At 43.8% G+C, this 12,440-nt stretch overlaps 1 protein-coding gene across 4 annotated transcripts in view; it reads right to left on the reverse strand.

Annotated features, from left to right (window-relative positions):
• RAD54L2 (RAD54 like 2) overlaps positions 1-9,900 on the reverse strand; it is a 114,505-nt gene extending 104,605 nt beyond the window's left edge. Inside the window, exons 1-2 of one of the 4 annotated variants that reach the window (XM_027038843.2) lie at positions 9,673-9,900; positions 7,270-7,331 (exon numbers count right to left, since the gene is read on the reverse strand). The gene's annotated coding sequence lies outside the window, so the exon portion shown is untranslated. Of the gene's footprint in view, positions 1-7,269; positions 7,415-9,017; positions 9,636-9,672 lie in introns of those variants that run through there. The other 3 variants (XM_027038842.2, XM_053219291.1, XM_027038844.2) reach the window with 3 other exon arrangements.
• Positions 9,901-12,440: the final 2,540 nt, after the last annotated feature.

Genomic DNA, 12,440 nt, shown 5'->3' on the forward strand with positions numbered 1-12,440 from the left:
GTTCAAGAGACACATAAGACCAGAAGCCAGAACACAAAACATTAAGACACATAGATAAAACAGGTGGTACGGAAATGGCAGTAAAACTGCATTTTAGATAAGAAACAAGGATAGGAAGGAAAAGGCTAGGGTAGCATGAGAGGCCCAGAACTAAGTAAAGTTATTATGGTTCTACCTTGCATGTAAGGTAAAAACTAAAAGGGGAGAGAACAGGAAGATGCTAGAAAGGAGACACCGATTAATCAACTAACTAATTGATCGATAATATATGAAATAAATACATGAAAAGATGCTCATTCTCCTCAACAAGAAAATGTTGTCTAGGGTTCAAACAAATTAGTTACATAGGCTTCAAATTGGCAAAGATTAAATATATTGATAATGTTCAGTGCTAAAGAAGAAAAAATATCTTTTTAAAGTTATTTGGTAACGTCTAGAAAAATTTTATTTGTTTATTTATTTCTGAGAGAGAGGGAGAGAGAGAAACAGAGTGTGAGTTGGCAGAGGGTGGGGAGGGGGTGCAGAGAGACAGGGAGTCATAGAATCTGAAGCTGGCTCCAGGCTCTCAGCTATCAGCACAGAGTTTGATGTGGGGCTCGAACTCACAACCCGTAAGATCATGACCTGAGGCAAAGTCAGATGCTTAACTGACTGAGCCACCTAGGTGCCCCTATTGCTAGAAAAATTTTAAACATGCATATCTTTTGTTTGTTTTTTAATTTTTTAATGTTTGTTTATTGTTGAGAGAGAGACAGAGTGCGAGCAGGGGAGGGGCAGAGAGGGAGACAGAATCTAAAGCAGGTTCCAGGCTCTGAGCTATCAGCACAGCACCTAATGCGGGGCTCGAACTCACAAACCATGAGATTATGACCTGAGCTGAAGTACCATGCTTAGCTGACTCAGCCACCCAGGCACCCCAACATGTGTATCCTTTGACAAAGAAATTCTACTTGTAGGAGTTTGTCCTAGGAAGTATACAATGTATATAAAGATGTATACAATGTATACAAAGAGGTGCATTGTGTATATATATACATATATATATACACATATACATATATATATATATGTATATATACACACACACACACACAAGGATGCTTGTTGCTACAAAGACAGAAACAAATGTCTGTCACCAGGGGACTAGAAAAGTTGATACAATGCAATATAATACTATGTAACTATTAAAATATATGATAGATACATGTACTAAACAGGAGAAAATGTTCAAGATAAAACCATTAAGCCAAACCACAAAGCATTAAGAGACCTAGATAAAACAGGTGGTAAGGAAATATAGTTATATATTATATATTAGTTATATACATATTGAAAAATATTTGTAGAAGAGTAGCTACATTGTGATCCCATTTCTGTAAAAAGGAATTACTTACCTCTCTCTTTCACATACATTCACATTAGCATACATAGTAGAAAAAAATGTGAATAAATATAGACTGAATTCTTAATAGTGATTAACACTGAGACATGGGATTCTGGTTTCCTTTCCTTACTTAAAAAATGCCTGAATTTTACCGTGCTCATATATTACTGGTATAATCAGCGGGGTGGGGGTGGGGTTAAAAAGTTAAGGACTTTCCAAAGCAAGAGACTCTGAGCAATGAAAGTGTCATGATACAAAGACAAGGGGGAAAAATAGGGAGCACAAGCCTTAAAGTGAGGTCATGGTCAAGAATGAGGGAGGGGAGCCCGGGGCTCAGTTGGTTAAGCATCCAACTCTTGGTTTCAGCTCAGCTCATGATCTCACGGTGCCTGGGATTGAGCCCTCCCCAGAGCCTGTTTGGAATTCTCCCTATCCCTCACTCTCTGTCCCCACCACCATGTTCTCTCTCTCGTTCTCTCTCTCAAAATAAATAAAGAAACTTAAAAAAAAAAATGAATGAGGGAGATGGAGGGCAGGTCTAGGGCCTAAGGGAAAAATGAGCCTTGGGGCAGTGCCTGGCTGGCTCAGTCAGTGGAGCTACAACTCTTGATCTTCAGGTTGTGGGTTCAAGCCCCACACTGGGTAAAGATTACTTTAAAAATATAAAAAATTAAAAATTAAAAATAAAAAAAAAAAAAAAAGAGAGGCACCTGGGTGTCTCAGTCAGTTGAGCCTCTGACTTCAGCTCAGGTCATGGTCTGTGTTCATGAGTTAAAGTCCCATATCAGGCTCTCTGCTGTCAGCACAGAGCCCACTTCGGATCCTCTGTCTCCCTCTCTCTCTGCCCTTCGCCCACTTATGTGCAAGCTCCCTCTCTTTCTCTCAAAAATAATAAATATTAAAAATAAAAAACAAAAGAAACAAAAATTTTAAAAGGAAAAAAAGGAAAAAATGAGCTTTGGGAAACATGCAAGCAGTTGCTATGGGAATGGGACCCTAAGAAGGCAGCACAGGAGCACCATGAGGGTCAGAGCTCAACTCAACTGAAGCAGTGGGAACTGCGGTCAGTCAACACATCCCATTTTCCTGATTCCCTAGAAACACTAAGCAACTTAGGGTTAACAAAAGAAGCCAGAGGTGAAAGTTTAGGGATGGCAACTGGCAGAACAGACAGTATACAAAGTCAGACAGGCAAAGGGTTATCAGACCCAGGGAAGGCAGCACTGAAACTGTGGGCCATGGCAAACCAGCATCCAAGCTGAGGTGGGTGAAACAGTGGGGAAGAGAAAGGTGGAGAAACGGTGTGGGGAACACAGTGGAACTGGAAGGCACAATGAGGGCAGAGAGCCTGAGCTCAAGTCAGAATCACACCTAAAGAATTCTTTCCCACATTTTCTGGGGTCCAATTCCCATATATCATTATGTTAGGAGGAAGACCACTACTAGTGTCAAATATTGCAAAAAACATTTCCACCTGATTCTGGGTTTTTCCCTTGACCAATAAGTGATGTGTGAGGACAGTGGGGCTCCACTCCCTCTAGGTTCCTCCCCCATTCAGCCTCTTCCAGAGTTTCCAGGCAACTGTTAACAGAGCAGATGCTCTAATCCCTGCGTGGCACTACATTCTTTGTGGGTATCCTTTCCTAGCCAGAAGCCTGGAATAAGGGGTAACTGTTCCCCCAAACTGAAGCCATAACAATATCCTATAAGGACATAAAAGGGGTCCTAAACTTAGGATCAGAAAACCTAGAAGCTTTTCTTCTTAATGGCTTTGTGCACTTGAAAGCAAGCTACTTCACTTTTGTGTTTGTTTCCTCAACTGTAAAATGGGGCTACCTGCTTCACAGGGTTGTTGGGAGGTAAAGTAAAGGAAATGTATATGAAAGTTATGAGCTGTAATACCATACATGTGCAAGGTATACTTATAAAGCAAACATTTTCATTTCTGCCTATGTATAACTTTCACTGATGATGTTTTAAGACCATAAGTGGGCGCTAGTAAAGCCAATGTGCCTATGCTGGCTGAAATGATTTTTGTTTTTATTGCTTCTAACCTACATTATAACAATTTCCTTCTCAAGATCTCAACACTGCTCACAGAATATCTTCAACAGTTGCTTGCCACATTTAATGTGTACTTTGTTTCAGTTTTCCTTATCTCATATCAATTTTTACCTTTAACTACTTTTCATGCTTTCCTTTTCTGCAGTATGTTATATTTGTCACCTGCATGAAAGAAGACTACATTATACAGGCTTTAATAAGGTTCCTCACACTTGGCCTTCAGTGGGATTCTTACGTGATCTGATCAACCATGAAAATTTAAATCAATTTAGATAGTACACCCTCAAGTTATCTTACCACAAAGAAGAACCAAGAGGGTGACTTATGAAATTGGCACAATTCCATAATTTCTAGGTTAGTAACTCAAAACACATAGCCTCCTAACAAAGAATTAATTCATCAGTTCCAGTTTTAGTACAGGATTAGGCTAAGCAAAGAACTAGTACAGATAATTTCATAAGTCACTGAGTTCAAATTCCTGAATGAAGTTTGAGCAACTAATCTTGTATCCTGAAAATGGTGACATTGAGCTCAATTCCAAAAGGTCCATCAGCCGGTAAAAGTCACAACATCCTGGTGTTAAATTCGTTACCCACTCCCAGGCTGGCCACTAGCTGTCTGGAGACCTTGTGACCCAAACTGACTAGTCACTCTTCTTCGTGCATGAGGACAAAGCACTCAGAGCAGTAAATGGCCAAAGGAAAATCTAGATAATACCAATGAAAAACTTCCATTTTTTCCAAATGAAACTTTTGCCAGACCCACAGAAAGCAAGTAATAGCGCCCCCAGCCTGAAAACTATGAACATACGGAATAAGCAACACATTTTCAATCAAAATAAAGTATTGCTTTTAACAACCTGTAAGTACAAAGGCAGAAGCACTGTTTCAGCCAGGATCAGACACAGCCTTAAAATCAGAATGCTCATCACACCACCAGCTCCACAAGGAATGATTTCCTGTCACTTCATATGCAGAGGTCATTCATTTGTTCATTCCACAAAGATTTACTGAGTAGCTACTCAGTGCCAGAGATGGTTAGGTATTAGGATATAAGGATAAATAAGACAAGGTCCTGCTCTCACGCAGATTACAACCTAGCCTGTAAAACACACAAATATACCAAAAGTTAAGAGTACAGTGTACAGAGTAATTATGAAAGAAGCTTGGACAGAACTGCAATGGCCAGATAAAGGAGAGGCATTCAGCTTAATCCAGAAAGAATCAAAGAATCTTTTAAGAGATAGTGGTGCCTTAATTCCTGGTAAATGCAAGACTAAGAGTCAGAAAATCACTAGAATGGGAAAGAAAGTTAGGAGAGGAATAGCTTCAGCATGCTGGGATGTTCAAGGAGTTCACTGTAACTACAGCTTCAAGTGCCAGAGAAATTGTGGCAGAAGAGGGACTAGAACGAAGACACAGGAGTGGCTGAGTCTAAAGGTGAGATGTTGAAATAGAGACATACTAGGATCTAGATGTTCACAGTATTTTAAGGCTAAAGGAATATTATTTACTTTTAACAGAAGTTAAAGACCAGCCACAATGGAGGAGGGATTTGACTAAGGAAAACTGGAAGAGCTGTAGGGCCGGTTATTTCTAATTACTTCTTTTTTTTTAATTTTTTTTTTTTTAACGTTTATTTATTTTTGAGACAGAGAGAGACAGAGCATGAATGGGGAAGGGTCAGAGAGAGGGAGACACAGAATCTGAAATAGGCTCCAGGCTCTGAGCTGTCAGCACAGAGCCCGACGCGGGGCTTGAACTCGCAGACCGCGAGATCATGACCTGAGCCAAAGTCGGCCGCTTAACCGACTGAGCCACCCAGGCGCCCCTCTAATTACTTCTATCTGGCTTATACTTATTCTTACTTTTCTCTTGACTTCTTTTTTTCCTCCCATAGGGAAAAAATAAAACTGAACAATTCTGTAACAAAGGCTGTCAACCTTCTGTTCATCAAAAACTTTCTGAACAGAGTGCTATATTCTATCAAAATACCCCAAATTAGAGAAAGATGACAAATCTCTCTAGCATCTGGAGCCTTCCTAGCAAAAAGACCAAAGCCAGGTCTCTGATAAGACGAAAGCTAGAGAAACATCCTGACCATGGGATACACAGAACATGATGCTGCCTGTCATACTCTAGCAGTATAAATGGGAATGCTTACAGTTCTCAAAACAAGGACATGCCGAACAGTTACCTCCTGGCTTCTCCACAGAGACTGCCAGGAAAAAAACCTACCAGTGCCAGGAATGACCTTGGACTTTATAGTGTGGACTCCTGCCAACCAGTACTAGATAAAGACTACCTCGGCAATTCTCTCACCTGTCCAGAGTACAAACAGGTGCAGACAGCAGGCTGCCTTCCTCACCAGACAAAGAAACTGAGCCCCTCATTCATGCACAGCACCTGGCTATGCTCCTCCTACTACTACTACTGAAAATAGCGCCCCCATTACTACTTCTAACTACACTAACAACTACTAAGAGCAAGACACTACTACTAACAGCAAGCACTGACTACCTACAAAGTACTAGGCCTTCATCTTCAGTCCCCAATACAATCTGCAGAGAAGGTTATACTATCCTCATTTTACAGAAGGAAAAAAATAAATAAATAAAACAAGGCTCAGAAAGGTTAACAGCTTACCCAGGTCAAAAAGCAAGAAAGAAGTAGAGGTGGGATGACTCCAAAGACCATGCCCTTCCTATTGTACTAGACACCTCAGAATTTTCCTACATAAAGCAAAATCACAGGGCGCCTGTGTGGCTCAGTCAGTTAAGTGTCCGACTTCGGCTCAGGTCATGATCTCATAGTTTGTGGGTTCAAGCCCCGCATTGGGCTCTGTACTGACAGCTCAGAGCCTGGAGCCTGCTTTGGATTCTGTAACTCCCTCTCCCTCTCTGCCCCTTCCCTGCTCAAGTTCTGTCTCTCAAAAAATAAATAAACGTTAAAAAAAATTAAAAAAAAAAAAAAAAGCAAAAACTCTAAGGCTTCTTTCCAAGAGTTTCTGAAGTCAATCCATTTGACTAAGAGGTATTCAAAAACACTTCTTTCAGCAATCACTTTGCTTTTAAAACAACATATGTTGGGGCGCCGGGGTGGCTCAGTTGGTTGAGCGTCCAACTTCGGCTCAGGTCATGATCTCACAGTTCGTGAGTTCGAGCCCCGCGTGGGGCTCTGTGCTGGCAGCTCAGAGCCTGGATCCTCCTTCGGAGTCTGTGTCTCCCTCTCTCTGACCCTTCCCCGCTCATGCTCTGTTTCTCTCTGTCTCTCAAAACTGAATAAACGTTAAAAATTAAAAAAAAAAAAAAAAAAAAACATATGTTGGGGCACCTGGGTGGTTCAGTCGGTTAAGCTTCTGACTTCCACTCAGGTCATGATCTCACGGTCCATGAGTTCGAGCCCGACATCAGGCTCTGTGCTGACAGCTCAGAGCCTGGAGCCTGCTTTGGATTCTGTGTCTCCGTCTCTCTCTGCCCCTCCCCCACTTGTGCTCTGTCTATCAAAAATAAATAAAATGTAATAATAAAAAATTTTTTTTCAAAACAACATATGTAAACCATTTTTTCTTTTCTTTGATCAAGTGAACATTCTAGACAGAAAATGAAAGATATTTTAAAGAATTTATCATGTGAGTGCCTTGGATTTTTGGCCAAAATATAAACACAGAGAGAGAAGAGAGCAAAGGACAGAATTTCATTCTACTAGATCAGAATGGAGATTAACGATTAAGGCAAAATTTTTTTTTTCAAATATAATTTACATTATATTGTATGCAGTGAAAACTAAGAGGCAAGCAATTTCAAATAGACTGAGCCTTACCTCAATCTTATTCCTCCTGTTCTAGGGGACAGCACTCCAAGTGATCAGCAGACACTCTCAGCCTACATACAGTGAACCAGACAAAGGGGGTAAGCAACGCCTTCATGCTCCCAAACCACAGTGGAAAGGAAAGTGTGACGGCTTCCTGGGGAACCCAAGCACATATACAGTATTTATAAATCACTATTCACAAACACACACAGAAACAAAATGTTACCTGTGGTTTGTCTACAAAATTAACAGGTGTATTTAAATTAATGCAAAAACAATCCCATACTAATGTGAACACATTATAGCTCACCTTTTTCACGAAAATATATGAAGACAATCAATTTTCACTAGTCAAAATTAATACTGTATAAAAAACTTCATTCAGCAGCTTTACCAATTAAAAGCATAATATACCTGAACCACTTCTTCTCTCACAGAACTATAGCCACTTCTGAACTAAGAACTACTATTAAAATGCCAAAAATATCACCATTGTAAAGATGCCCAACACAGTACCTGTCATAATTCAACAGACACTGGTTTATGAAAGAGTTAACTATTTAAAATATAAAAATTTAAAAGGGACAGAAATCAAGGGACATACAGGATTTTTTAAAGATTAAGGGGGGGAAACCAGAACTATTAGTACAACCTACAGGTAGTCAGAATTACCTCACATTTCACTGAAAATTTATAGACTCCAACTGGGCAGTACCTCTTAACACTCTAAATAAACTCAGAAGGTGCAATGGTCTGATACTGCCATTTGTTGTATAGAGTTTGATACCTCATCTACAGACAACACACCAACTTTGCCTGAATGCTACACACAGAGCTCTGGTGCACAGCTGCAGGCCTCAGAGCTGGAGTTTGCACACTGCCTTCAATAATACAGATGAGACACAGTGTGCAGACCAAATTCACTGAAGACGGAGAACACTTCTAGTGAAGAAGATAATGTTCTGTAAAAGCTCAAATGGCAGTCACTAAGATTTAACAGATTCAACATAATGACTTCATGGCAGCAGGAGAAAATGAAGTTTCATGGATTAGGGATACAAAGAACATTTAACAACATAAACTGTTAGGGTTTTCACATCCCTCTGTAGAGTTGCACACATTAAACAATGACACACAAATTAGTGAAAACAGGCTCTGAAATTAATTTAGATTTCTAAGAATTGGACTGAAAACCCCTAGAATTTACATATATTATGGTGTCTAAGTTTGTCTAGCATTACAAACAATAGCCACAGTCCTGAAATGAAAGTATGAGTCACAATTCAAAAACAGGAGGAAAAAAAAAAAAAGAAAGAAAAGTACAGAAGAAAGCTTTGGATCCAAATACCACAAAGAAATTCTTTACTTAAAATACTGTCAAGGACAGCTACCATTCTGACTTGGAGTGAAAAGGAATGATTCCACAGTAGTCTTCTACTCTGGAACAAACTCATTCAGCCCCCAAAAGCCCTTTCCAGCCCCATCCACCTTGGTGTCCAGTCACTAACATAGTCAGCCACATCCACTAGCAAGCATGGGAATTCTAACAGATCTGAGTCACCCACTCCCCCGCAGTAAGAGGTCATTCTCTATCAGAAAGCCCACTCTGCAAAGTTCTCCTGTTCATCTCCCAGGCTGCCATCACCGTGGCCCACATAAAGCAACCTACCAAACTCGGCAGCCTACCAACACTTCTCTACACTCTCCAAATCACAACTCCAGCTCACCCTAACACCAAGGGAGGCAACGCTACTCACCGTGACACTCTGGTGACATTCAGTTCCCTGCCTGAGAACCCCTCAACGCCAGGATACGTCTGGGCCGGAGAATCCAGCTCTTTGCTCAACTCCTCTGTGCCCAGCTGAGCTTCCAGCCGTTCCAGGAACCAATCACTGGTTACCCCAGAGAAGCTAAACTCCCAGTGCCTCTACTCCCCAGCCAGACCCCAGTCGGCCAAGTTCACAGACGTGGGACGGAGGGGCGCGGGGGGAGACACATCCCGATGTGCCTTAGGGACCAGGCACACGGAGGGCCCTAGAATTCCAAACGCCAAGCCCCCCCCCCCCCCCACATCCACCCCACTATGGTTAGCTTCCAGGGTGTCCGCATTAAGCGTCAAGAGCGCACACCACTGGAGTTAAGTCTCCGAGCCCCTGTGACTCCCTTTCCTGGCTACCAAGATACTAAATACCAAGCCACAGAGGCCCCGGGTCGAGGCCAAAACCCCAGCCAAGGCTCCGGCCACTGGAGTTCCCCAGTGGGGATCCAGCGCCCCAAGGCCCGGGCCGCTGGGACGGGCTTGCTGCCCCAGGCCGCTGAGCGCCACGGGCCCGGGCCGCGTCCCCACTCGGCCCCCATTGTTGCCGTCCCGGCGGCCCAAGCCCGGAGCCGGGGGCCAGCACCGGCACTCACCTCCTGCGCCGCGGCTCCGGGCCGCGCCGGGCCGGGCAGGGCCAACTGGCTGCGCTTCCCGCGTCTCCTGCTCTGCTGCGTCTGCGGCGGCGGGGGCGGAGGTGGCGGCTGAGGCGGGAAGCGGCCGGCCAGGCCCGGGCGCCGCGGGCTGGCTCGGGCCGAGAGTCGGTCTTCTCCGGCGGCGGCGCTCGCAGGCTCCTCTCGCGGTCCGCGCCACAAAGTGTCCCCCTCCTGGACCGCGCGCCCGGCCGCCCGGACGGGAACACGCGCCGCCGACAGGAAAGTTCCGCTGAGAGCTGCCCGGAGGCCGTTCTTCCCCAGTGCCGGGTGGACCGTAATTCGTCCCTAGATAGAACCATCTGTGCTACAGTTGACCGTTTCAGGAGTGAATGTGGCACGAAAATCCCAGGCCTGAATCCACCTGGGAACGGTTCCGGGGTGGGTGGGACAGAATGGGTTTGCACCCCACCAGCCACCAGTGCTTCAATTGAGCCTCGGTTCCTCCTTATTCCTCACTTGGGGGAGGCTTGTGAGGATTGAATGCGATGATGCAAGTGGCTGGCACGGAGATATGGGGTTCAACATTGAGGCACGGTCATTGACAATGCTGCCAATGATGATCGCTGCTATTACTACCGTCTCATACAGAGGTTGTGCACAGCCCTCAAGGACCCATGAAATTGATGTGTGCCATGTAACTCTCGGTTTTCCCCCCTCCACCCCCACCTCCTGTCCCGTTTCCTGTTGTCTGAGGCTATCTTCAGAATTTCCTGAAAGAGCAGCAGGGACAAGAAAGGGCTTTTTAAATCACTGACACGGGGGAGTGGGGGGGGGGGCGGATGGGTATGGAGCGGTTGGAAGGGTAAGGATGCAGATTCTCCTTCCTTAAATTGGGAATTGCTGCCCTGTGGGCGCCAGTTAATGAGAAGAGTGTATTGTGTCAGCTCTCTCCACTACAGCCCCAGGTCGTTATCCTCCTCCTCCTCCTCCTCCTCCTCCTCCTCCTCCTCCTCCTCCTCCTCCTCCTCCTCTTCCTCCTCCTCCTCCTCTTCCTCCTCCTCCTCCGCCTCCTCCTCCCAGTAAGTGAACACTGGCAAGATGCTGAGAAAATTATAAAAGCAGATCTTTTTTTTTTTTTTTTTGGAAGACTTGTTTTGTTTTCCTCACAAAATCAAGAGGATAAAAAATCCTTGCTCTTCCCTACTTCCCTTTTCTTCTGAGCCTTCACACTTCTGGATATCAGACATAGTTATTTTTGGAACAAATTAGGTTATAAAAATACAAGTGTGTGTTCCAAACTATGGGTGGGAATTTATATCTTCAGAGGTGCTCCAAAAAGTATTACAGCTTTCACACGTTCTCAAATTTCCCATTCTCAGTCCTGTGGCTACTGACACTCAGGAAAGTTTACCTTGATACCCTTCTCCCTTGTCTGAAGAGACTTTCCAAAGGGCTCTGATATCAGTCACTTGTACCTGAATGAAATTTTGTCACTGTGTCACACATATACACACATATATTTCCTTCTAGATTATCTCCTGGGAGTAAGGAAAGGGCTCTGCCTGTCTAAAGGCATTGTGATAGCCATTTGGAAAACATCAGCCTCCTGGGTTAGAAAGCACATTCAAATCCTTTGAAGGCTCTGAGTTCCCTCAAGCAAGAGGAATTCATCCTAGGCTCTTAAAGGACAAAGGATCCCTCAAAAGCTGGTTCACTTCTCTCAGCATCCTGAGGTCAGATTAGCATTCTGATGCCTTTCTGCTCCACGCTTTGCATTTTCCCCAGTTAGTCTCTTAGCTTGGACTCTTGGTATGTGGCACATAAATGGATTTGGTGTCAAGGGCTGAAGCAAGTTTAGACAAGAATCTTAAAGATGACCAAAGGGAGAAGAAAGAGACCAGTGAGGCTGGGCAGAGGCTTGAAAAAGGAATCTTATTGTTTATCTCCCCCCTAAAAGACTAAATACACAACCATCAAAGATACCCACACTTACGTCCCTCCTTTGTCACTGAGGTTGGAGCAACAAGGGCCAGGGCTGGCTCCCCTGGTAATAGAAGCCCCTTCCATTCCCTCCTCCCAAGATGCTATTGCCCTTCTGTGACATCATGGTTTCCTTGACTTCCAAAGCTTCCCTGACTACTTGGATGATGTTATGCTCTCACAACTACCTTTGGAGATCATGTTATCCCCAATCCACCTGTAGGAAAATGGGTTCTATTGGGGGGAATTTCTAGAGTAAGTTACATGTATACCTACCTATTGATGGCCCTACCTTCAAACGAGGTTTAAAAATCTGAGATCTTCCTGAGACAAAACACATCAGCAACTTGCTAGTCAATCAGAAACTAGAACTAGGCCTTCTCCATCACTATGAACTCACACCTGGAAAAAACACCCTCTACCTTTACCCTGTTTCACCACCTCCTCATTCCATAGAAGCCAGCTCAATGCTTCCTCCATCAGCCAAACTTGAGCCCATCCCCACTTCTGGATGCCAAAGATCCTAGATGCCATCATCACTATGAGCCAGGTTCCAAAGTGGCAGATAATTTTGTCTCTTCAATAGCCATCCTATTCTTGGGATATTTTTTAAACTTTTTGTTTACACACCACTTCCCTCATACTAGATTATAATCTCTAGGAGGCTTTTTACAATTTTTTTAAAGTAGGCTCCACGCCTAATGTGGGGTGTGAACTCAAGACCCCGATATCAAGAGTCACATGTTCTATCAACTGAGCCAGCCATGTGCCCCTCTGGGAAGCTTTTT

The sequence above is a fragment of the Acinonyx jubatus genome, chromosome A2 (assembly GCF_027475565.1).
Source record: "Acinonyx jubatus isolate Ajub_Pintada_27869175 chromosome A2, VMU_Ajub_asm_v1.0, whole genome shotgun sequence".
NCBI lineage: Eukaryota > Metazoa > Chordata > Mammalia > Carnivora > Felidae > Acinonyx > Acinonyx jubatus.